Source organism: Cnephaeus nilssonii (assembly GCF_951640355.1).
Source record: "Cnephaeus nilssonii genome assembly, chromosome: 18".
Taxonomy (NCBI): Eukaryota; Metazoa; Chordata; class Mammalia; order Chiroptera; family Vespertilionidae; genus Cnephaeus; species Cnephaeus nilssonii.
This window is the reverse complement of record NC_137089.1, coordinates 49,300,299-49,327,700: the sequence shown is the minus strand read 5'-3', so window position 1 is coordinate 49,327,700 and position 27,402 is coordinate 49,300,299. Positions and strand designations below refer to the sequence as shown.

The following is a 27,402-nucleotide window of genomic DNA, read 5'->3' as shown; positions in this document are numbered from 1 at the left end:
ACTAGGGTCCAGCTTTTAAACCTGATGTTAGTCTAACACTCAGTGTTAAAGAATAAAAAATATAGTGTACAACACCCCTGATCCATGACTGTCTCTGTAATCAGGCATTCTCCCAGTATCCACACCTGCCGCCAAAGGGCACCTGAGGAAGAATCGGGATAGTGTGAGGAATTCTAGCAGAGCCCCGTTTTCAAAGGGTAATTGTTTCTGTTGTATTTCATAGCCATGTGGCTCTTCATCTAAATCAGGGTTCCTCAAACTTTTTAAACAGGGGGCCAGTTCACTGCCCCTCAGACCGTTGGAGGGCCGGACTATAGTTTAAAAAAAAAAAACTATGAACAAATTCCTATGCACACTGCACATATCTTATTTTGAAGTAAAAAAACAAAACTGCAAAAACACCCGCATGTGGCTCGCGGGCCTTAGTTTGAGGACGCCTGATCTAAATGATTGACAATTAGGGGGTTGCATATTGAGTAATTTCTACAGACTTACTGCTACTGAGAGTTGGATCATCTGAAACTCTAATGATCTTGTCCAGTTACCTGGGGATTACGAGGAATTCGTTAAATAGACCAAGAAGGCCCCATCAGTGAGAATGTCTGCTCCTTGAGTAATAAGTTATCAACTTCAGTGAAACAGCCTGAACCCCTTTTTAAAAGTAATTGGAATGCCTGGTCTTTCTGATTCATGACAAGGGAGGAAACACTGTCTTATGTAAGAAGAATAACGAAGTCCCATCTTAGCCCCCTAACAGTGTCCTAGTTATTTATTGTTGGTTAATCTTATACTAAAAAATATTATCTCTAAATTTTTAGCTTTCACTTTTATCCTCATTAAGAGTCAAGATGGCTTTTTGAGTTTGGGTTAAAGAAGTAAGGACACACTTTTTCACAGAAAGGAAGTTTGAAAAGAATCCCAAAATGAATTGGAATTTATTCAAAGCTCTTTGGATTAAAAACTGCTGTGAAAAAGTTCAAACTTCCACCCTAGCCGTTTTTGCTCAGTGGTTAGAGTGTCAGCCTTCAGATTGGAGGGTCGTAGGCTACAGGGTCAAGGGAACATACCTGGGTTGCAGGCTTGATCCCCGGCCCCAGGCTGGGGTGCCTGAGGGAGGCAACCAATCCATGTGTCTCTCACATGGATGTTTTTCTTTGTCTCTCCAGCTCCTTTCCACTCTCTCTAAAAACCAATGGGGGAAAAAATATCCTCCAGTGAAGATTAACAAAAATTAGTTCAAACTTTTAAGTTACACATTGAAGTTCCAAGTTTCTCCTATTTAATCTCAGCTAAAAATGGTATCATAGAAACTACTGAAAGATATAGACATAAACCAACAATAGAGGGCAAAATATTCAATTAAATTTTGGAAACCCAAATGTGAGCTAAATTTGGGGAGCCAGACTTGAATTAGATATCAGAAGCAACTTGAAATTTTCTCTAAATAGCTTTCAGAATCAAGATTGTTATTCACTTTATTCATTAAAAAAAAATAAATAAACACAGAGAGAGAGAGAGAACATACTTTATTTTGAACTTTAACCCAGAAATAAAAATAATGAATAATGTTATTTTTGTCACTATCTATAAGCCTATATGAAGTAACTGTTATGGAAGTAATATGAACAATTTCAAATGAGGAGTTTCTGTGTTAAATAACTAGTATACATTAGTTTTCCCAAGTATCTTTAAAAGTATTTGAAATATCATTAACCAACAAGCAGTAACTGACCATAAATTTATCTCAGAAAATAAGCAAAATATAAGTGATTTTTTAAAATATGCAGAAAATTATACCTATAGAATTTCTTCTGTAAAAGCTTCCTTGTTATGAGATAATCACTTATTTTTTAAAAATTATCCCTAAATCAAATAAATGTAAATATGTTATAGTTATCTTGATTAATAGTTTTTCCTTAATACTTGTTATGGCTATATGGAAGCTACAGAAAATAAAAAGAAAATGAAAAAAAAAGATAAAAGGATATGCTTAGAAATTTTAGAAATTCAAAGAGAACCATGGCTGGGTGGCTCAGTTGGTTGGAATGTTGTCCCATGCACCAAAAGGTCTCGGGTTCCATTCCGGGTCAGAGCACATACCCAGGCTGCAAGTTTGATCCCGGTCAGAGCGTGTGCAGGATGCAGCTGATGGGTCTGTTTCTCTCACATGGATGTTTCTCTCTGTCTTTCTCTCTCCTCTTCACTCTCTAAAATCGGTAACAAAACAAACAAACAAACAAAAAAAATCCAAGGAGATAGGACTTCTGCAATATGCAGAAGGATTCAAACACAAAATGTTTATTTGATAAAATAAACATTAGATAAAAATCAATACACCTTGTAGATAAAAATCAACACAACATTGGCCAACATATTAATCATTTCCAGAATTAGATGTCAAACAATTGTATCTGTAAGGTAAAAAACAAAGTATCATAAAAATGTTATTTATAACTTTCATATTATATTTATTTAAGTAGTAATTAAACATATCTCTCAACTTAAATAAATAAAAAACAAACACAAATATTTAAAAGCTACCTAACATACTATTTTAATGACCAATTATTGATTATAACTACTTTTTTATTCTATCAAAGTTTCTTTTTTTGTCAACCAAAGCATTTACTTACTGAAGCATTTGTTTTTGTTTTCCCTGAACTTTCACAGCCTCGTGTATAGTTCACGTCATTGTCCTTGACATCAGGAATTTATATTTTAAATGGATTTCTGTGATTTCAGAAGTCAGAATCTTAGGTTTCAAAAACTTTCAAGAAACTTACCTTGAAGAATCTGAAAAATATGGAGGACCTTCTAACTTTCCAATGGTGTCTGAAAGGTGACTTGGTAGCTACAGGATAAAATGGGAAATAAAAGTTTGCAATTGATTATAGATGGAATGCTTTATGTTTTTCTTACTATATACATTTTCTTTTATTTTTACGATTTATCAGGTATGTATATTATGTGCATGTCGTCAAAATTATTAACTATTAAGCAATATATATCTCTTTGGAAGAAAAAAGTATAAGACAAAATCCTTGTATTCAATGAACTTTAGTTGCACTCCACAAGTAAACACCTCTAAGCCATTAATAACATTTTTTTTCATATCACATAAATAAAGGTTTATGCAGTAGTGTTTTTTTCCAAGGAATTTTAATTTTGATCCAATATCAGGAATTAAGCGAACCTTCTAAAGACCTGCTGTGTGTATTTATTCTTCATTTTCTGGTTAAAAGTAACTTTGTAGTTTTCCAGATTATGAGGTATTAAGTTGTAATTAAAAGGGCCATATCTTTATAAGCCACTGTTAAGAGAACCACTGTCTGTTTCTAATAACAATGAGGCAGTGATATGCTTTCAGCTTAATATAAGTACAGAGGAACAACAATACCTGTTTTATCAACATTTCCAATTTTAAAAATATATCACTCAATATGCATTATCAAATATACATGCCCCGCAAAATGCCAACAATGTCACTGAAACTCAATATTTTATTCTTATAGCTTCACCAGACATTTCAAATATGCAGCACAAACTGGTTTGCAATTCTTTATTCATATTACAGGAACCTAAATAGTAAAGTTCATCCTATATAATAAAAGCCTAATATGCTAAGTGTCTGGTTGTCTGGTCAATCAATCAAAGTGTAATATGCTAATGATATGCTAAGGCTGCTCAACCACTCGCTGACCACCAGGGGGCAGACGCTCCAACCAGTAGGTTAACTTGCTGCTGGGGTCCAGCTGATCAGGACTGAGCTAGACTGGCCAGCCGTGCCCTGGAGCCCTCCTGCGGTCCCTCTCCAGCTGTCCAACCTCCTGCATCCCTCCCCGGCCCCGATCGTGCACTGGTGGGGTCCCTCGGCTTGGCCTGCACCCTCTCACAATCTGGGACCCTGCAGGCCAGGCCGAGGGACCCCACTGGTGCACGGATTCATGCACTGGGCCTCTAGTTTAATTATAAGAAACACTGTATAAATCCTTCTAACTGAGCACAAACAACACTTAGCCTGGTTTTATGACTATTGCTAATAATTTGAAAAGAGAAGGTATAGTAAAACTTGCTTATATTGAAATTGAACACACCAAAATTTAAGATATAATGAAATAATTTAAACATTTGAGTTTGTGAACTCACATCTGACCAATACATTAGTATTAAACAATAATCAATAAGGTAAACTTCCAAATTCCCTTAATGCTTTCAATATTGAACTGAGTGGGGAAAATGTTCCCAAGATACAGGGCTGTTCCTATGTCTTCATGTTTTCTACTGTTTTCTTAACTATCCAAGCTCTCTGAAGGTACTATTTTTTATAAGCTAAAAGTTGACTGACACATACACAAACAAAAGGAAATCATAGTTTTTCATTGAAATATTTTTGTGATGCACACCTTGTCTATGCTTTTCTGAGCTGTCACTTTAATCCTTACTCTTACCAAAGCATTACTGGATCCACCCAATACAGGCTGCTTTGGTTAGTGTGAAGCATTGCACAGCCACCAAAAATGCTGAGCAGATAAAAAATCAATGAAAGGAAGCCAACAGGCTCTCACACTGCCAAGAACATGAGTCATCAACAGTGTGAGAATTCAAGGAGGTGAAAGCAAAATCCGTCAATAAGGGCCCTTCGCTGCTCTGGTTTCTTTCTCTGTTTTATTCCACAGTGACATCACCCAGTTTCCTCAGACCCTTAAACCATAGTCTCTTTGTTCGCTGATGAACTGAGCTGTGCCTCTGTCGTGAAAGTTTACCTGCACATCAGCAGAATAACATCGAGTGGCAGGAGGCCCCCGATTATATTTATCGGAAATAAATTAGCAACAGCTTAAAAATGAATGAAATCCTGTTGGAAAATACCACAAGCATGGATTATCAGATCACATCATAACAAAAGTAGGAAAAACTAGAGATTATAAAAAATAATGAAACAGTATATCATTTTCATTTTGTTGCTAATATCCCAATATCCCAATTTGTTCATAAGTCCTCAACAGAGAAAACTACATATGAAATACCCATTTGTATTTTGTTTAATACATAAAATAATGAAAGACAATACATAAAAAATGGACCATTTGGGGGAAACAAAAGCTCATGAAAAAGGGAAGTAACAGTTGTACTCTAAACCTCCTGGTAGCTAAAGCAATGATAACAATATGAGAATTCCAAGAATCACTGCGTTTCAGAGACTGCAAGCATTGCCTTGGTTCCTGACAATAATATCCCCGTTACCATCCCTATAGTTTTTATTTTAAACCCTATGTGATGTGAGAGATAGAAGCCATTGTTTAGAATCAGAATCACTATGTTAGCTTAACTAAACACATAAATATCCCCTCCTTCTTAGTCATGTAGCAAGTCCCTTTCCCTTTCTCATCAATATGCCTTGTCCTCTCCTCCTAGTTGGGGTTCTCCTGAATCAGTGCTTCCGCAATAGCTGTTCTTTTGGATCTCAAATAAACACTTGTTGCCTCTCACATTTATATTATACATATACATATGCATGAAGGTATATATTTTGGATGATATTGATTACTGACTACAAGTGGAAAGAATACACTTCATGCAAGGACAAGCTCTTTGCCAATGACTGATAAATCTTTGCAGGACGAGGAGTGGGTATGGGTTGGTGCTTAGAATATGGCGGAATGGAATAAAGGGGAATGTGTGTGGGTTGAATGCCTCTCCACCTGCTCTCGCTGCTTTCGGCATTTCCTGTCATATTGTATTCTCTCTTCATTTTACGTTCCTCACACATGAAATCAAGACCTTATTGAACTCTCATGTCAATCCTCAGAAATCACAACATTTCGTAGCTCTTAATAGAGGCTCATAAATATCTGTGGATTACTTAATCAATGATTTGTTTGATGAGTGTAAAACCAGATAATACCAGCATGGAAAATTCATGACAAAAATACATTAGGAATGCAGTGAACAAAAACTTTTCCCTTTTTATTCCCCAACTAATTATATGGAGAGGGTCTCAAAGTATTTTAAAGTACTTATAAATTATTAGGAAATGCTGTCTTTAATTTTTAAAAAGTAAGCACAGATCTGGTTTGCATTAAGAAGGTATTTTAAAATAATTAAAAATATTTTAGGAGCAGATACCAGGAGTGAAAGGAAACTTAATCACATTTGGGAAGGACATGGCCACGATAGTGAATATAAGCACAGAATCAGGTCAATACCGGGTCTTTTGTATAATTGTTGCAGAAGAAAATTGAAAAATAAACTTCCACAACTTCTTTACTTGGGACTGGCTTTATAATATATCTTCATATTATTGCACGGCTATGTTGCCTTAATGGCTTAATTGCGAATACTATCATTCATCATTTACAGCTTTTTGAGCTGCAACATGAGAGAAATCAATGCACATGAAAAAGGAGAACCATAAAGAATGCAGTGAACACAAGCAATTAAAAACTCAGTGATAGATTACCTTGTTCCCACCTCATCTTATCTTAGACCTATAAATAAGCATGGTAGTGAATAGTCTTTTTTCTCTGCATTTTTATCCAAGTAAAATGAAGAGAGAAGTTCACACCATATTTTAGGTGGATCCTGGTTTACTTTTGGACATATTTGAATGAGATTTAACTACCTACCTTTCACATTGTGGCTCCTTTGAACTTGTCAGTTCTTTTGCAATAACCTTGAATATGCTTGTGTATACAGAGAATTAGAACCTGAACAGAAATCAATAGGCCACTTGAGAAATTAAAGTAGGCAGGGGGTATATTTGAATTTAATACGAATAGAAAATGAATTTGGCTATGGATTTTCCCTCACAAGGAGTCTCCATGAGAACAGGAATGGTAATCAGTTTTGTTTACCACTGCATTCCCAGTGCCAGCACCGAATGTGGCATTTCAGGAACTCCGTAGGTATACACTGAATTAGTTTTGAGAGCTGTCAGCACAATGAAGACTCTGGATCACCTACAGGCCAGGGAAGTCGTCTGTGAGCAACTTTCTGGTACAAATAGAAGAGAATGCATTAGACACTTTTACAAAATATCTGCTCTATGGGGAGTTTTAGAATGTAGAGAATAAATACACTCACTCTGTGATATGAAATGGAGCACTTTATTTGTAAGTCAATGGAAAATCAAAGAATGCAATGTGAAAAAACAGAATATGATATGGAACAATACAGTAGTCTTATATCCTCACTTGACTTATACCCTCCACATACCTTCACTCCTCAACCTCTTGGCCCTTCTTGACTCATTCACAAGCCTTGTCAAATTTTACTCCTTGAAAATGCCTTTCTTCAGAGAACTGCATGTACTTCCCAATGTTCTTGAGTTTCTCTTGCCATCTCTACTTTAGCTGGCTGGTCACCACTAGGTTATTTTCATAAGTCAGTGTATTCATTGTGTTCTCTCCCTAATAAAACCTCTTCTGAGCATCCCCATTGCATTTTGTATAGCATTTTTCATTTCTAGTGCCATTAGATAATTATCAAATTCTGTTGTATATTAATTTTCCAGATGGCTGTCACTATACCTTAACTGTAGCTTCTTAAACAGGAGCCACTGTTCGTTAGATGCTTTATGGGCCCCACTAGACTTATTAATGTAGTTATCACTTATTGCAGAATTGCTGTTCCATGATTATCTTGCCAAAAAGAGTAAAATGGGTAACTTATTCTCATGCATTTGTTTATAACATCCAAAAATAAGCTGTATGGAAATTTCCTGAGGTAGTCTGCATTAATTTTTTTTATTTCTCAGAGTGAAGAAAAAGAGAACACATTTCTCTGGGCCATATGATTTAAGGGAGGGGGTTTAAAAACATACATACAGAAATATCTATGACTTAATTATCTCATCTATATATTATCTTAATCACTGTCTTATATGTTATCTTCAAAATTGACTGTAGTGCTTCTAGCAAAATTATTGGACTGTTTTCTATCAATGGGTGCCCAAATTATCCAATTTATACTCATGATTATCCACAAGCCACTTTTTGGTCCTTTTCCTCCCATCTAGGTTGCATGGTTGTTCTTAATGGCTACTATATGTGTTCCATGTCTCAGGACTGAGGTCACTTGTTGGAATCATGGATGTGTCCTTGCAGCTGAGCTGTGCAGAGATCAATCCTCTTGGCCATTGCGGTTGCCCCTTTGAAATCTTCATCATGTCACAGCAATTTTAGCTCCATGTGGAACCCACTAGAAGAGATGACATCTGCTCACCTGCTCTCTCCACCTTTTTCAAACGCCGCCCCCCTTTGTAGCCCACATGCAGACATCTCTGGATTCAGATCTTTAATTAAATTCCCCCCAGCAAGTTGTCAAAAATGCCAAGTCCTGAGTTCTACCAAGATGATTTTGGTGTAGGTATTCCATGGTTTATACAAAACAAATCTAAATTTAAAAAGCAATAACAACTTAGCATGACTTGTTAATTGACCTTTTAACATGTCATTTAAAAACATACCTTTCCCTAGTCTAGTCAATCCAGAATCACATTATATCATGCTGTGGTGTTCATCTCATGTTCTGTTAATGAAACTGCATAATCATTGACTTATATTCTAAGAGAACATAATTGTTGAACATGTCACTAAACAAATGCAAAAGTAAAATTTTTAAAGATTAGTGACATCAAGACTTTTAAAACTCTATGTGTTTGGCCTTGATTACTTTAGCATCAACAAAAATATAACTTTTTTGCTTTGTATTGATCATGTTCCTAGAAAATTTCAAAAGAAATATACAATAAAAACTTTGAGGAATTCTTAGAGCACATTCTGTGGTAGGATAACTCTTTTTTTTAACATTACTTTATAGCATTACCCAGTGTCAATAGGTATATTTTAAAGGTACTTTAATTGTGGTAGTTTATAATAATTTAAGGAGATAAAGCATCTTATTAAACATTGACAGTTATTAACCAGAATCAAATATTTTTTGAAAAACAATGCATTGATTACTTCACCAAGATTAAGGAACATGCAGCTACAGAAAATATAATTAAAACTAGATAGAGTTATTGATAGCAGCTGGAATTTGTTCTATTTTTCACTACAAATCATTAGATCTTATACTTTACATTCCTCATATCCCAATCCCAATAGCTACATTTTTAGAAAAGCCAATACTTAGTATTTGTTGCTTAAGGAAGTCATTAAAGAGAACTTTGTCTTACTTTAGAAAAACCACTTATTCTAACCAACACTGTTCAACAACCTCATAAGCATTCTTACTCTCAATATACTTAAAATATTAATTGAGCATTCTACACATACCAAAAAGCAAGTGTTCACCCCAAAACATGCATTTTAGACAGACTCTTCTAGAGAAGACTTCTCTAAATTTAGCTTGCTTCAGAGTATTACTCAACTTCAGAGGTTGTTTCCATTGACTATTTTTCTTTCTTTCTTTTTCTATATATGGCCACATTATATTGTTTCTGAATCTCTTAAAGTTTTGGGCTAAAATGGGATATTTTAAATGTTTTATATATTGATTGATTGTAGAGAGAGAGAAGAAGGGAGAGAGAGAAGCATTGGTTTTTTGTTTCACTTCTTTATGCATTTATTGGTTGCTTCTTGTATGTGCCCTTACCCTCTGGCTGGAAATCAAACCAGAAACCTTGACATCCCAGGAAGATGTTCCAACCAACTGAGCCACCTGGAAAAAGCAAAATAATAATAACAACAACAACAACAACAACAATAAGATTATATATATATATATATATATATATATATATATATATATATATATAATTTGAAGGCCTTGTGTGGAAATAATACCCAACCCCTGGAATTTGCTGTTTTTGTTGGTGTTGCTTATTATTGCTTCAGTGACTCCGTTGAACTAATTCTGTACATTTTATGATGTGTAGCCTCTAAAGTCTCTGCTCAGTTAGCTCAGTGATTTTAATTAGCATCAGGAGATGCTGAAGAAGTTAGTATGCAGAACACAGTCTTCACCAACTTCAATCATTCTGCATCCAATTTTAATTGGGTAGATATTTAATTGGATTGATAACTGGGTAGATATTTCCTTAAATGCCCCTATACAATGCCTTCACCTTTTGCCAAGAGGCCTTGGTGGATACAACTCCAATGGCTCAGCCTTCATTTCCACTGAGCACAGAGCCGGGGTATCAGCCAGAAGTAAGACAGTAGGGCCTTCCAGGATCTTCCTGGTCATGCACACAGCCCTGCCCCATGAGCACAGCTGGCTAGATCTTCAAGAACATGCTAGAGCCTGTCAAGCCCCATATGGCATATTTTCCTTTTCAGGTATTGGCCATCCTTGTGTTTGCTCCATCCAGCATTGAGGTCACAGTCAGCACTGTCACTACAAAGCCCTCGGTGAAAAGATTTGGTCAGGCAATAATCAGGACCAGCCCTGTGAGTAGGGATTTTCATGGGAGTCATCAGACAGATCAAATTGTGACAAATTTTCAGGAAGGGGACATTTTGTGTTGTTCCAAACCTACCTGGCCCCTCCCGAGGTTGCTGGCTGCTGATGTTCCCCAGGACTTTGGAGCTGAATAAGGGTAAGGCATTAAACATCTCAAGCTCACTGTTCTACTGAACGAATTTTGAATGAACTCTCTTCCACTTTCTGCAAGCCCTTAGTTAATATACAGAGTTCTGAAAATGTTGATTTTTAAAAGCTTTCTGTTGTCTTTTGTGTTTGTTTTGTTGGTTGGCTGGTTTTTGTTTGTTTTTTTGTTGTTAATCTTCACAAAAGGATATATATATATATATATATATATATATATATATATATATATATATATATATATACACTAGAAGCCCGGTGCACAAAATTCGTGCACGGCAGGGGGTTGTCCCTCAGCCCAGCCTGTACCCTCTCCAATCTGGGACTCCTGGAGGGATGTCCAACTGCCCGTTTAGGCCCGATCCTGGTGGGATTGGGCCTAAAAGGGCAGTCGGACATCCCTCTCACAATCCAGGACTGCTGGCTCCCAACTGCTTGCCTGCCTGCCTTCCTGATTGCCCCTAACCGCTTCTGCCTGCCAGCCTGATCACCCCCTAACCACTCCGCTGCCAGCCTGGTTGATGCTTAACTGCTCCCCTGCCAGCCTGTTTGCCCCCAACTTCCCACCTCTGCCAGTCTGGTCACCCCTAACTGCCCTCTCCTGAAGGGTTGATCACCTCCAACTGCCCTCCCTTGCAAGCCTGGTCCCTCTCAACTGCCCTCCCTTGCAGGCCGGGTGCCTCCCAACTGCCCTATCCTGCTGGCCATCTTGTAGTGGCCAGCTTGTGTCCACATGGGGGCAGGATCTTTGACCACATGGGGGCAGCTATATTGTGTGTTGCAGTGATGATCAATCTGTATAGTACTCTTTTATTAGATAGGATATATATATATATATAATTTTTTAGAGAGAGTGGATGGGAGAGAGGGAGGGAGTGAAAGAAACATCTATGTGGGAGAGACACTTTGCTTGATTGCTACCCGCTCACAGCCCCAACTGAGGTGGAGATGAACCTGCAACCCAGGTACATGCCCCTGACTGGGAATTGAACCACTATCTTTAGATGGGCAGTCTGACGCTCTTACCACTGAGCAACACCAGCGAGGGCTTTCTGCTGTCTTTTTTATTTTATAGGAGAGAGGATTTTAGGAGATGATTTCTACTTCATGTAGAAGTGCTTCTGTATTTATTATTCTTTCTGACTTCTGTGCTTTATCTTTACTGAATAGTAACAGGAGCTACAGGAGCAGATTTTAATTAGCATGAGGAGACCCTGAAGACTTTAGTATGCAGAACATAGTCTTCATCCAACTTCAATCATTCTGCCTCCAATTTTAATTCATGAGCAAAACAGTAAAAAGTATGGACATCAGACATTGAGCTAAGTCTGATGAGAATCTATGATACTGAAGAAAAATAAAAAGATAATGGAGCTACAGGGAACATCTTACCAAAATACTTTTTTTTCCAGACAGATATGGTTAATTGATAGTAGTTCAAAGAGCCAAAAAGTACTCTGAACATTCACTCCAATCTCATTTTCTTCTTACAACTTGTTCTTTGGCCAAAGTCTATGATCATGAGCGTCAACATTTTGAGAAGCTAACATCCTGCACTGATTCTGGTTCTGTTTGCTGACTCTCTAGCGGGCTGCCCTTATTCCTGCCCCATCCATCCAATAGAACAGCACATGGCAGCCACTTCCTCTTCACCTGTGACAGGATGTCTTATTTGGAGGAAATGTACCTGGGTTTAGTTTAGACACAGCCGAGAAGTATGATAGGGGACAACTGCTTCCCACACTGCTCTGCGATGACAGTAACGATTCTCTCCAGGGCTCCTAGAGAAGTGTGCAGAACCACAGGTGTCAAGAAAGAACTGGAAAATAGAAGGTATTTTTCAGAAATCAAGGAGACTCTGCTTCCCTCAGTGTTCCAGACATTGGGGCATTACATTCTCCAGGAAATCTACTCTGTATGAAAGAAAAGAATGCCAGTGGAAGGCTATACAACCTGCTGATACTTGTATTACTGATTGTGGAAACCAGCTGCTTAAAAATTCAGCCTTTTAAATGTCCCCTTCCCTGTGGGTGAGTAGAGGGCTATGTGGCTGGTGGAGAGGAGCAGGTGTTCTGGGAAGAAAGGGAGCAGGCAAAGGGGAATCCCTGGGTAAGAGCATCGCATAGATTCATGCAACGTGGTTTGGTTTTTCTTCTCTTATTAGCTGAAAAATCTTGAGTTTCAGTGCCTCAGCTTCAGCCTGGGGAAATTTAGAGCAATGCATACAGTTGTGGTAGTTAAATGAGACATCACCTCTAGAGTCCTAGTGCATCCCTGTCATATGTAAGTAGAGATAGTAGCTCTTCTACTGATGTTTGGCTCTTTCTTGGTCTTGGTCATCAGTTGGAGCATTAACTGTTAAAGTAACAGAGCCAGTACATGAGTCTGGTTACTTTTCTTTCTCATTGAAGGGAGAAAGTGGCGTTAGAAGAAGTTTAAGTTTAAAAAATTTGGTTCTCAAAAGAAATTTCAATCATTCTACTGTTGATATTTGGCTCTCTTGACTAATGAGTTTGCCGACCACTGTCCTAACACAAAGGGACAGTTTAGGATTTGGACCACATTAAATGCAACTCCAGACCAATGTTAACTTCTATTCTTTTAACGAAGCTTTCCCCCTTACCTTTGGCTTCATTTCTAGATATCAACCATCCTGACATCCCCCAATCTCCCCACTCACAATCTCTCATGTCTTTGGGCTCCTGTCCAAACCCTCCTCCAATTGTATAATTTCTTTCCTAACTTTGATTTGCCAGGACTAGATTTCAGCTGTGGGATCACTCAGTTTTGTGTTGTTGGGACTGTTGTTTGTCCTTAATCTCATGTACATCAGCAGGACTCAGTTTTTCTTTAGAGTGATGTTCCATTGTATTAATATACTGAAATATGAGCATTTCCTAATGCATAAAAGTTGGGGTTATTTCTAGTTTGAAGATGTTATGAATAAAGCTGCTAATATATTTTTTTAGAATTTTTTCTGTGGACAGGTGTTCACATTCTCTTATTATTTTATTTTTCAAAATATATTTTTACTAGAGGCCCGATGCACAAAATTTATGCAAGAGCAGGCCTTCCTTCCCCAGGCTGCTGGCACTGGCTTCCCTCTGGCACCTGGGACCAGGGCTTCCCTCGCAGCCCTGGCTTCGTCCGGAAGGTCGTCCGGAAGGATGTCCAGTCTAATTAGCATATTACACTTTTATTATTATAGATTGAATTCAGAGAGGAAGGGAGAGGGACAGAGAGATAGAAACATCAATGATGAGAGAGAATAATTGATTGGCTGCCTCTTGCATACCCACACTGGATGGACACAGAACACACAAGCATGTGCCCCGAATGGGAATCCAACCACGGCCTTCTGTTCAACATTCAACCAGCGAGCCACATCAGCGAGCCAACATCTTAGAACTACACTCATGAGTGAAATTTCTGGGTTACAGGGTAGGGGTATAGTTTTATGTAAAACCTGTCAAATTTCTAGTTGTACCTATTTCATCTCACCAGTGATGTATGAGTTCTGCTACAATACATCCTCACCAACACCTAGAGATGTTAAGCTTTCTATGATTTTTCCAAGCCAGTGAGTAAGTGGAGGTATATAATTGTGGTTTAATTTGTATTTTCTTAATGCATAACAATATTGAGCACTTTAAAAAATAAATCTTTATTGTTGAAAGTATTATATGTGTCCAATTTTTTCCGAATTGACCCCTTCTAGCACGCCCCCATCCTCCACCCCAGGCCTTCACCATCCTATTGCCTGTTTCCATGGGTTATGCATATATGTATACACATTCTTTGGTTGATTTCTTTCCACCCACCCACCCACCCCTACCTTCCCTCTGAGATTCATCAGTTTATTCCATGCTTCTATGTCTCTGGATATGTTTTGTACATCAGTTTATTTTGTACATTAGTTTCCACATATGAGTGAGATCATATGATACTTTTCTTTCTATGCCTGGCCTCTTTCACTTCAAATAATATTCTCCAGATTACTCCATGCTGTCTCAAAAGGTCAGGGATCCTTGTTTTTATTGTGGTATAGTATTCCTTGGTGTAATTGTACCATGACATTTTTATCCACTCATCTACTGATGGGCATTTGGGCTATTTCCAGATCTAAGCTATTAGAAATTGTGCTGCTACAAACAAAGGGTTTATACGTCCTTTCTGATGGGTTTTTCTAGTTTCTTAGGATATATTCCTACAAGTGGGATCACTGGGCCAAATGGCAGGTCCATATTTCATTTTTTGAGGAAACTCCATACTGTTTTCAAAGTGGCTGCACCAGTCTGCATTCCCACCAGCAGTGTACTAGGGTTCCCTTTTCTGACATCCTGGCCAGCACTTGTCATTTGTTGGTTTGTTGATGGTAGCCATACTGACAGGTGCGAGGGGATACCTCACTGTCGTTTTTATTTGCATCTCTCAGATGATGAGTAACTTTGAGCATTTTTTTCATATGTTTCTTGACCATCTTGTATGTCCACTTTGGAGAAGTATCTATTTAGGTCATCAGCCCATTTTTTTTAAATGGGCTGTCTTCCTTTGGTTAAGTTGTATGAGTTCCTTATATATTTTGGATACTAACCCTTTATCAGATGTATGTTCCCCCATAGAGTGGGCTGCATTTTCATATTGTTGATGGTTTCATTTGCTGTGCGGAAGCTTTTTATTTTGACGTAGTCCCATTTTTTGTATTTTCTCCTTAGTTTCCTTTGTCCTATGAGATGTATCCTCTCAGTACCATTTGAATCTATCAGCAATCCACAGCTTGTGGCTCTGTCTGCTAGGGCTGGATGCCTTTGAAAAGGACCAAGATATGCACCAAGGTATGCTTTTTCCTAGCCTTGTGCCCTGAATTAGATCAGGCAAAGACTTTTGGTTTCTAGATATCCTACCCTGCCTTCAGTCTTATTATTACTAGCTTTGACTAGTCTCAGGCTATCAACCACAGGGAGGGGAGTGACATCTTCCAACAGGGTATTTCAATTGCCTTCTCTTCAGGCAAAAACCACATGGATAGCAAATGCTTACAGGGGAAAGATGTCCTGTGCTATGGGAGACAATGACTCAGCACAGGAAACCGGGGTGGCTGCCTTCTGAGCTCCAGCCCCAGAGCCCCCAACCCTGGAATCTCCTCACACAGCTCCAGTCTGCTCTGCCCTCCCTCTATCTGAGGCTAAGGTGAGTTATTGCACACCACATTATTTGTAATGGTCCTTTAGGAGGGTGCCTGCATTTTCAGCTATCTCTTGCTGGCAGACAGCATTTCACAGCCAGATGTATAAACCCCTAGGGAGCCCAGCTAGGGGTTTATACCCCATATTGCTCAGTGGAAACTCCCCATATCTGAGATATCCCTCTGGGATTTCACCTGCTGTCTGTAGTATCCCTGCCAGTCCTTTTACACCTCCGCACTTCCTACCAGCTTCTATGAGATCTCCACTTTCCATCCTTGCTTATCAGGGCTCTCTCCAGCTAGTCCTCAGTTGATTTTTCAGGGTGGTTCTTCTGTATTTTAGTTGTATTTCCAGTTTGGTCCTGGGACAGTGTCAGTGTAGCCTCCACTTAAACCAACGCCATTTTGGAAGATCCAGCACTTTTTTATGTAATCATTTGTCATTCATGTATCTTCCCTTGTTTAGTGCATTTTGCCCATGTATTTTGTTTTGGGGGTGATTTATTGTGTTTATATCTTATAAACTCTGGATATATGTTATTTATGGGTCTGTGTATTATAAATATTTCCTTTGGCTTATATATTCATTTTATAAATGGTACCATTTGAAGAACAGAAGTGTTTGAAGTGAAATCTAATGTATCATTGTTTATTTTGTGGTAAGTGCTTCCAGGGTTCTGTGTGAAAATTATTTTCCTATACCAAGTTCACAAAGCTACTGTCCTTCATTTCCCATATTTTCTTTGGAATGCAACTTATTTTACATTTAGGTTTATGACCCATATCAAATTAATATTTGAGAAGGGTTTTAGATAGGTGTTGATGTTCATGTTTTTTTGATATCCAGCTCCATTTATTCAGAAAGCTTCTTTCTCCATTGAACTGTAATGATGTACAAACTTCACTTCTTTAACATAACCACTTCTCCTTTCTTTTCTTTTGATTCACACTGGCCTCATCCAGAATCCTGACTCACCTGCTGCTGTAAGCCACTGCTTGCCAGTTCTATCATTGAACCAAGGAACGTGGAAGGCCGATGGACCTTGGGCGGTAGCAAGGCTAACGATAAGCACCTCATCTGTTCATTTAGTAGTGGCTCAAGGCAATGCTCTAACCTGATAATCTTTTTACTGTTTATCAAACTTTACCTTTGATATGCCTGTATGCATTGCTAAAGGGTAGATGTGTATTCAAGTAAATAAATAGCGGACCAGGCCAGAAGTTGGTGTGCCTCTTCAAGAAAGAGGTCTCCACCTGGCCCCCAATGCCTTCTAAATTCATATTTCTTGTATAGTATTTTCATTTATCCATCAATCCCTCCTTCAGATCCTAATCCCACTGTGAAGTAATGGCAACTTGCCTCCCTCTCCCTTTGCACATCCACTCCCTTTATCATGAAGCACTTGGAACAATGAGATTCTGACCATCATCAATAACCTTAGGAACAAATTCTGGAGTCTATTGACCACAGAGATAGAGTTTCAATCAAACTAAAAGTAACATCTGGGCCTCAGTTGTGTTTCAGTTCCAGACCCAGAAAAGCAGTGAAACCAGATCAAGCGACACCATGGTTGACATCAGGACCAGATGTAATGACTAATGACCCCTACCCTAGCACTGGCAAATCAATAGAGACCACTATTCTAACTCCCTTAGTCACCATGACTAATTATTTCCCTCTATATAACCTATCCCCCAGAAGCCATCCAGGAGCCAGGTCTTAGAGATGTTAGTTCACCTAGTCTCCAGGTGTGGGTTCTTTCCTAAAAATAAACCCTTACTGTCTTTGATAAAAACTCCCATTCCTGTCTTATCAGGGCTAAGATATGTACAGTCACAGAGACCTCTTCAATTCTGTAACAGAACTGCTTTGGAATATTGGCTGAAAATTCATTGCACATATATGTTTTAGGTCTGTCAGGATTTTCTCCTCTGGTCAATTGACCTATTAATTATTCCTAAACTTTAGGTCCCTGCCTAAAGGTATTATGGCCCCATTAAGGAGGGAAAAGGAGAGTTATGTAAGCAATATGGGGCTGAGATAGCTCTGTCATATTTCTAAGAATTCTACCAATTTAAATAATACTTTCTCTATATATTTATGTTCTATTTTATGCCAATAGAATGTAATGTCACTTTTGTTTTTAACTTTAGCTAGGTATTTGTGTGAAAGCTTTCTGGATTTTTCTTATTCAGTAGCATTCTTTTTTTTTTATTTTTTATTGATTTCAGAGAGGAAGGGTGAGGGAGAGAGAGAGATAGAAACATCACTGATGAAAGAGAATCATTGATCGGCTGTCTCCTACACACCCATACTGGGGATCAAGCCCGCAACCTGGGCATGTGCCCTTGACTGGAATCAAACCTGGGACCCTTCAGTCCACAGGCTGAGGCTCTATCCACTGAGCCAAACCAGCTAGTGTATTCAGTAGCATTCTGATATATTTTTATACGGAAACTTGTTTTAATTTAGTTTGGCTCTAAGACTTACTGTTGTATTCTTGTCTTACATGAATTAAATATCTTTCTCCACTGTGTTTCCTATATTATTTAACAACTGTAAACACATGGCTATGTGTTACACACTTTGTTTGATAATGGTATTGAACCCATATCTTTATAATATTAATTAGATATTAAAATATTATTTGTTCCTGCTTTTGAACCCATTGACCAATATTATTTTTATTTCAACTTCTTCCTTTCTTAAGCCTATATTTTCTCCTAAATTACTAGAACCTGCTGCAGAAAATATAATTTGCTTCCAGATATTTTGGCCACTTGGATAGAAATTGGAAGCCCACAATTATTAAAAATTACTAATCAGTACAGATATATCCACTAAATTGGCCACAGTGACAGAGTCTGAAGATCTGGTTTAAATCCCAATTGAAACAATGTTGTGTTATATAATTTAATAAAAAATTAATTTAAACTCATTGAATTGTAGTTTCTTTCAACAGTAAAATGGGGATACTATGGGAAATATGTACCCTCCCTACTTAGTGTTACCTTGAGCATCAGATGGTGTGATATGTAACTAGATAGCACTTCAAATTGCTTCTCTCAAGGAAGGCACTTATCACAAGGCCGGGTGATTACCTTCTAACTCATCCTTCTCTCCCTTCTAAAGCCTTTTCTCCTTGAAGGAAAGAAGAATGAATGAAAATGCAAATTATAAGGTCCAGAGCCAATAAGAATATTATACTATGAAAAATTAAAAAGATTTTTACCACTTGCTGGGCTTTTAACATCTTGTTGCTTCTTGCATAAATTTAGAAACAATTTATATAAATACAACTCCTGTTTCTTTTGCTTGTTATTTTCTTAAATATAAAATGGCAAAGCTTTAAAGAGAAAGCATATGATTATAAAAACTTTTCTAAGTAGACAATGGAACATATATAAGAGAATATGTTCTAACTACTTAGGAATGGAATGAAATGTTCTAAACTTTACCATTTTGTTGTTGTTTACCTTATTAATTTTTAAATTAAAATTGTAATTTTATATTTAACAGTAGAGGCCTGGTGCATGAAATTTGGGCACTGGGGGAGTGTCCCTCAGCCCAGCCTGCACCTCTCCAATCTGGGACCCCTCGGGGGATGTCCGACTGCTGGCAGTCGGACATCCCTCTCACAATTCGGGACTGCTAGCTCTCAACCACTCACCCCACAGTCAGTGACCAGCAGCAGGGGCAGGGGGCAGGTGGCCTGGGGAAGGGAGGAAGTACCCGGCCAGCAGCTGGCAGCTGCTAGGGATCCTACCAGTGCACAAATTTCATGCACTAGGCCTCTAGTGTTGAATAAGAGTGGTGAAAGCAGACATTCCTGTCTTGTTCCTGTTCTTAGCGAATATGGTTTTAATTTTGCCCATTAAGTATGATGGTAACTGTAGGTTTGACATTATACTCAATTAATATTTGACAAAGGAGGCAAGAGCATACAATGGAGTAAAGACAATGTCTTCAATAAATGTTGTTGGGAAAATGAACTGATACATGCAAAAAGATAAAACTAGACCACCAACTTACACCATACACAAGAATAAACTCAAAATGGATAAAAGACTTAAATGTAAGCTGTGAAACCATAAAAATCTTTAAAGAAACCATAAGCAGCAAAATCTCAGACATCTCTTATAGCAATATGTTTATAGATACATCTTCTGGGACAAAGGAAACTAAGGAGAAAATAGACAAATGGGACTATATCAAAATGAAAAGTTTCTGCACAGCAAAAGAAATGATCAAAAAAATGAAAAAAGTGCCCACTGCATGGGAAAACATATTTGCCAAGGATACATCTGGTAAGTAGCGAATTTCCAGAATATATAAGGAACACATACAACTTAACAAAAGATTACAAACAATCCAATTTAAAAATGGACAAAGGACCTAGATCAGGCGTCCTCAAACTACGGCCTGCAGGCCACATGTGGGTGTTTTTGCCATTTTGTTTTTTTACTTCAAAATAAGATATGTGCAGTGTGCATAGGAATTTGTTCATAGTTTTTTTAAACTATAGTCCGGCCCTCCAACGGTCTGAGGGACAGTGAACTGGCCCCCTCTTTAAAAAGTTTGAGGACCCCTGACCTAGATAGACAATTCTCCAAAGTAGAAATACAGATGGCCAAGGTAAATCTGAAAAAGTGCTCAAAGTTGCTAATAATCTGAGAGATACAAATTAAAATGACAATGAGGTATTGTCAGAATGGCTACCATCAACAAGCCAACAGATGATAAGTGTTAGCTAGGATGTAGAAAAGGGAACCTTAGTATACTGCTGGTGGGAATGCACTGGTGCAGCCACTATGGAAAACAGTATGGAGTTTCCTCAAAAAATTAAAACTGTATTTGCCATGTGACCCACTTATCCCACTTCTAGAAATATATCCTAAGAAACCTGAAAATGCCAATCAGAAAGAATATATGCACCCCTATGTTCATAGCAGTGCAATTTCTAATAGCTAAGATCTGCAAACAGCCCAAATGCCATCAGCAAATGAATTGATAAAATTGTTGTAGTATATTTAAACAATGGAATACTATATGGCTATAAAAAGAAAGAACTCTTATCATTTGCAACAGCCTGTAGTGATTGAGAGATTATTATACTGAGCTAAATAAGTTAGTCAGAGAAAGATAAGTATTACATAATATCACTTATATGTGGAATCTAATGAACAAAATAAACTGATGAATAAAATATATTCAGAGATAGAAGCATGGAACAGACTGAAGAATTTCAGAGGGAAGGCAAGGGGTGGGGTAGTGGGTGGGAAGTGATGAACTGGGGAACTTATATGCATACTAGGGCCCAATGCATAAATTCATGCACCTTGAAAGGAACTGTGGGCCGCGAGGCTGTGATGGGCACAGGGTAGGTCTCAACCCATCCTTCGCACCCCCCACCTGGCCCCTCCTGCCATGGCCCATGGTCTGTCTGCTGGCAGCCCCACTCCTGCCACCGCCGGTCCCAGGAGTTGATGGTGCCAGCCCCACTCGCACCCGCTGACGGCACGGAGCAATTGGAGCTGGCGCCATCAGCGGGTGCAAGTGGCAGCTGCTGCCCCGATCGCCCCTCAGGAACAGGGGGAGGTGGAGAATTCTTTAGCGGTGATAGAGGCCACCAGCCACAGCTCACACCCACCCACAGTGCTGAACTATTGGGACTGGCACCTGGCACCAGCAGCAGGTGTGAGCAGGACCTTCGCTGACAGTGGGTGCAAGTGATGGCTGCTGACCTCAATTGCCCCTCAGGAGGAGGGGGAGGTAGAGAAGCCCTGAGGGGCAATTTTGGCTGGCAGCCACCGCTTGCACCTGCAGACAGCACCTGAGCGACCAGGGCTGGTGCCAGGCACCAGCAGTGGGTGCGTGTGCTGAGCAGGACCATGGCACACAGGAGCAAATAATTTTCAGTAGCCACCAGAGGCTCACTCCAATGACAGTGACCAGAGCCCCGCCTTTGTCTGGTGCCCCCACTCACCTGCTCCACCATACCGCCGAAGCCGATGCCTGCAATGTTCCATGTGCACGTCATAGCGACTGCTTGTTCAGTTGTTCAGTTGTTTCACCTTTCGGTCTGTTTGCATATTAGGGTTTTATATAGAGAGATATGCATAGCCCATGGAAACTGATAATGGAGTGGTGAAGTCCTGGGAGGAGTGGGTACAGGTTGGAGGGGTTCCATGGAAAAAACACACAAGCAATCCAAAGGGACATCTGTAACACTTTCAACAGTAAAGATAAACTTTAAAAAATAAGTAACTAAAAGTTTGTTGAAATAGCTCATTGCTTAGAATATATGGTTAAGGTATTATTGTTAAACTTGTGGCCTCGTGCACAAAATTCGTGCACTGAGGGGGGTTTCCCTCAACCCAGCCGGCACCATCTCTAATCGGGGACCATTTTGGGGACCCCACAGGGATCGGACCTAAACTGGCAGTCAGACATCCCTCTCGCAATCTGGAACCACTGGCTCCTAACCACTCACCGGCCTGCCTGCCTGATCATCCCTAACTGCCTCTGCCTGCCTGCCTGATCACCCCTAACCCCACTGCCTGCCTTCCTGATCACCCCTAACTGTTCCCCTAATGGCCTGATCGCCCCTAACTGCTCCACTGCTGGCCTGATTGCCCCTAACTGCCTCTGCCTCACCCTGCACCCAGGACCCGGGCTTCCCTCCCTCTGGCCAGCTACAGGCACCCAGGACCCAGGCCGGCTTCACTCAGGCAGGCCTCAGCCACAGGGGACCGTGGGCAGGCGGCTTCACCCAGGCTGCAGCCGCAGGCACCCAGGACCGCAGGCCGGGCAGCTTGTCCCTCTCCTGGGCTGCAACCTGGCTGGTCCCCATTCCTCTATCCCCAGTGTTGAGTGTCTGAGCCGTGATGGCTTGATGGCATGAGGGCATGATGACTATTTGCATATTAGCTCTTTATTATATAGGATTTTAACTTGTCATGGTCTATCTTCAAGTGGATATTATACCACTTCACATCTTGTAGAAACTTCACTGTAACAAAATTTCATTTTTCCCGGGCAATCTTTGTGCTATTGTTGTCATGTATTTTACTTTCACAGATGTTATAATACTGACATTACATTATTATTTGTTTAAATAGTTAATTGTCTTTAAATATATTTAAATAATAAGAAACTTCTATTATATTTCTTCCTCTGCATTTACTGTCTTTGGTGTTTTCCATTTCTTGGCATAGATCGTTATTTGTATCTGGCAAAATTTTATTTCTACTTGCAGGATTTCTTTTAACATTTCTTACACTGCAAATCTGCTGGTGATAAAAAAAAATTCAATCTTTTATATATGAAAAATATATTTTAACTATTTTAAAAAATACTTTCACTCAGTCTAGAATTCTAAATTGAGAGGATTTCCCCCCCCCCCCCTTGTGAGTACTTTAATGATGCTGCTCTACTGTCTTCTCCCTTACACTGTTTTTGATGAGAAATCTTTTGTAATCCTTATGTTTATTCCTGTTATAGTGTGTCTCTTTTCTTCTGACTACTTAAAAGATTTTTCTTTTCATCATTGGTGTTGAGCAATGTGATTTTTATGTGTCTTGATGTAGCTTTCTTTATGTCCTGTGCTTGCTATTCACTGAGCTTCTTTGATCTGTGGGTTTATACTTTTTGCTATATTTTGCTAAATTTGGAATTGTTTGAATCATTCTTTCTCAGATGATTATATATATGTAAGTTCGGGTCTCTCGAGGGGGCTGGGGAGGAAGAGGAGTGAACCAAACTGTAGAATCAGGACCTCGGCAGGCAATTGAGTGTGGGGAGGCCAGCAGGGCCATCCCTGCAGTGGCCAGTTCATGACCAGCTGCCTGAGACTGGCTCGTTCCTGGCTGGGGGGTCTCATATATCTGTTCCGTGTGGTCCGGCAGTGCAGTGCACGTCGGGGCTGTGCGTGTCTTACAGGGAAGGCACGGCCTGGGGAGTCGGAGCCTTGATCCCATGCAGTAACCAGATCTGGGCATTGGGAATGCAGCCAGTTCTCTGCATCCTGAGTCACCCCACTGTTGCGTCCCAGAGCAGTCATGGTGCCTTCTTCCATCACGGTCCCTTAAACTCATAGCGATGAAGGTGTGCTGTCATAGGTTTGGGTAAATGGAACATGGAAGACCCATGGGTGATAGCAGGTGCCGGGTGATGGCTGGGGAGGCGGTCGTGTGGGTTTGTGTGAAGCGCTCACAGTCACAGCTTTGGAAGCCTCTTTCTTAGTTTCTCAGAGAGCTCAATGGTGAGGAAATGCAGGTCTCGTCCTGCTTTGTGGTTTCCATGGGAAACCTCACCATTGGGAGTGTCAGAGGGGTTGGCCAGGAGCGCCTGCGGCAGAGAGACACCCTTCTCCCGTAACCTCTTCACAGGCGGACTGGTTGCTGGATGCCCAGGAATGGCTCAGTGGATCCCTGCTGTTCCACAGAGTTCTCTGAGAAGTCGTCCATCTTCCACAGGAAGAAAGGTGTGTTCTTGTGCAAAGTCACAGCCCGGTCCTGGGCTGGCGGGGGCACCCTGGCCCCAGACATGTTCTCCCGCTGGGTTCACAGAGGTTGGACAATTGTGCAGAATTCCCTTGTTTAACAAAGAAAGTTAAGTTCCCAGTGAGGCCCCTGGTTAGAAAGGGAGAGGATAAGGGAGAGGAGGAACCGAGCTGCTTCTTCCCCGCCTTCCAGAAGGCATGAAACCCAAGGCATGATCTCCAGCCTGCTCACCTGCCCTGGGAGGCTGATTCCAGAGAGACCGTGAATGCCGGGCTCTGCTCCTGTGTCCTGGTGGGTCTGAAAAGTAGAAGGCAGAGCCGTGCTCTCACCTGGGCCTCAGGGCAGCAGCCTCCTGGTTCTCGGCAGAGATGGTGGCCCTGGGGTCTGATTGCTCCTCAGTGATTGGAACTGCTTGTAGAAGCCACCAGCTCAGGCATGCCCCTGGGAGGCAGATACAACGGGCAAACCATCAGACCTTTTTGCCCAGGCGACAACGCCAGTGTCCTGCCCCGCCTGCAGCCGCTTGGTTCCTGCATGAGTGCAAGCTGCCCACAGGCCCGTCATCTTTATGGGGCTAATTTGCATACTCACCCCTGATTGGCTGTGGTCAATTTACATGTTTGTCTATTATTAGGTAAGATTTGATGTTAATGAAGTCATTGACTAATTTAATTTTAGATTAAGTAGTGATTTATTCCAGAACCTGGTAGGAAAATTCTTATTGAATGAATAAAGTTAGTAACACTATAATCACTTATTCTTTCCATTTGATTTGGGCCAGTACTGGAAGAATTAATCCTGGGAAGAGTTTCTGTCACTCAAAATAGTGTTACAGCAGTTTTGAGTGGGAAGGTATATCTTCTTTCATTGAAAATTGTAACTTTAACAAAAGTAGGGGGTCACTAAATTTTCACAGAGACCTTAGCTGGTAGATGTGAATAATAATAAAAGAACAATTGTATGGAGACACAGCAAGCAAATCATCTTTCTGGTGTCTCATTTGTGAAATACTCATTGAATGTATTTGTTATAGTAATAGTGATAAGAATAATATAGAATAAGTATCAAAGTGTGGAATTATGGTGTGATATTAAAGTATGATGTTAAAAAGTATTGAATGTAATGAAAACAGGTTGATAAACACCCCTGAGTGGCCTGTATGTAGAAAATAGATAAAGTGATCTGTTCCCCATATGTAAACCAGATATGCAAGGCTCCTGGGACCCGCTGATAAGACACACTGAAGACGCCCATCTAGGCACATAAAAAGAGGAAGCCCCAGAGGAAGATCAGAGAGGCTTCTCTGCTACTCCACAGACGGTCACTCTCCACCCCCCCTCCTGCAATCTGCCCAAGCTCTGCCGTGGACTGTGAGTCCAAACAGTGAGCCGGAAACTGAGGCCTCAAGCAAGACGCCGAGCTGCAGCTGCAACATCCAACGTCCAGTGTGTGTGTCTGTCGGTGCGGATTCCCGGGTGGCCTGCCGAGGTCTGGAAACCACCAGGACTCTGTAAATAAACCGTGAGTGATTCGTGCATTGCATGTCTGTCTCCTGTGTAATTTATGCTCGGCCTATATTAAGTAAGTACCTTGGGTAGTACGTGTCAGTATCTGTTTAAAGACTGGCTGAGGCACCCTTGGTCACCTGTGCTTACGTCCCTAAAGGAGAAATTGGGACAGTATTTTGTACCAAACACTGTGCTAGACAGTAGAGCTCAAAGGTGAACACAAGTATTGTGAGAGCATCTCATGGATGCTGAGAATTTAATGAAGTTAGGAGGTAGGGTGAGCAAACTCAGTTTGTTAGCAAAAAGAGCTAGTTAGATATTAACAAAAGAGAAGGAAGAGAACTGGCTACGCCTGATTAAGTCAGGAAACTAGTTTCACAGACGTTCCAGGCAATAGCGAGCAGGAAAGACTGGCTTTCCAACCACCCAGGGAACAACTGCCAGCTCTCTTGGCTTAGTGAGAAGGGAGAAGTGGTTAAGGGAGAAGTTGCTTTACTGAGTACATGTGCTAAAGGAGCCAAAATAGTGGCCATGAAGGGGAGGAGGCAGATCTGAGGAAAAGAATGGATAGGATAAGGACACAAGCCCAGGAAAAGTCAGGAAAGAGATTGAGTAGTTTGAAAGAAAGCCTGCTCTCTCCCAAGCCCAGGGAAATATAGGGACGCTCCACACAGGCCTGGTCTCTCTAGCAGCCAAGTGGGCTGAAGTGCAGTGCTCACTGCAGGCTGGGCAGGATCAGAGATGGAGCTGGTCTACTGGGCCTTGGGGCCAGGCTACCAGCACCACAGCTCTGGACCGTGTTGACCCTCCTGTGCCTGGGGGCTCAAGTGTGGGCCCGCTGCCCCAGAAGCTGGGCTTCTTCAGTGAGATGGAGCTGAACCACTTGGTTGAGGATGAGACACGGGGTGTGGTATACGTGGGGAGAGAGAATGCTCCTATCAGGTGCATGCAGGGCAAGTGCTTCCTCAGGTCTGACAGCCTTTTCAAGAGCGCTCTGATAAATCTTGCCACTGTCACTCAAAATCCTCCTACAAGTGTGTCCCCGAATATCCTCTCCTGCAACACCAGGGAAGAACCTACTACCACACTGGTCTTCTTCTGGTAAAAAGCTGAAATTGTGCATAGAAAGAGTTTACATTTCGAACACCAGAGTGCTGGATAGGAGCCCAAATCTTCTACTGGCAGGTCTTCTGATGTATGGCAAGTCATTCTACCTCTCCGAAATTTTTTACCAGCAAATTGTAGACAAAAACATTATCTTCCTTATGAGGATACTGGTAATATCATTTGAAATAAAATAATTGAAAACTTTCTATCCCAAATGCTTAATTATTACTATAGAAGAGGAATTAGGTATAGATTGTAGATCACAAAATCTAAGTTGTCAACAAATTTAAAATTCAGTCCCACCAAAACAAATTATTTTATTTATATAAAGTAAATTTTGAACTACAGTCCATCACTTTTCATGTATATGGGATCCCATCTTCTTATTAAGAACAGCTAGGTAGTCAAAAACATCAGTTAATGTTAAATTTGCCTAAATTTTATACACATATTCGTCAGAAATATAGTCAGAAAGAATATACTATGCTATTCTTTTGAAGCTTAAGCAACAGAATGAGCTGGAGTTTTAGATCCAACATTTTGTAT

General features: G+C 40.2%; 1 pseudogene across 1 annotated transcript in view; it reads right to left on the bottom strand.

Annotated features, from left to right (window-relative positions):
* LOC307114123 (protein SET-like) overlaps nt 1-21,777 on the bottom strand; it is a 33,570-nt pseudogene extending 11,793 nt beyond the window's left edge. Inside the window, exon 1 of the transcript in view lies at nt 21,724-21,777. The product of the transcript in view is annotated as a protein SET-like (transcript). The remainder of the gene's footprint in view (nt 1-21,723) is intronic.
* Nucleotides 21,778-27,402: the final 5,625 nt, after the last annotated feature.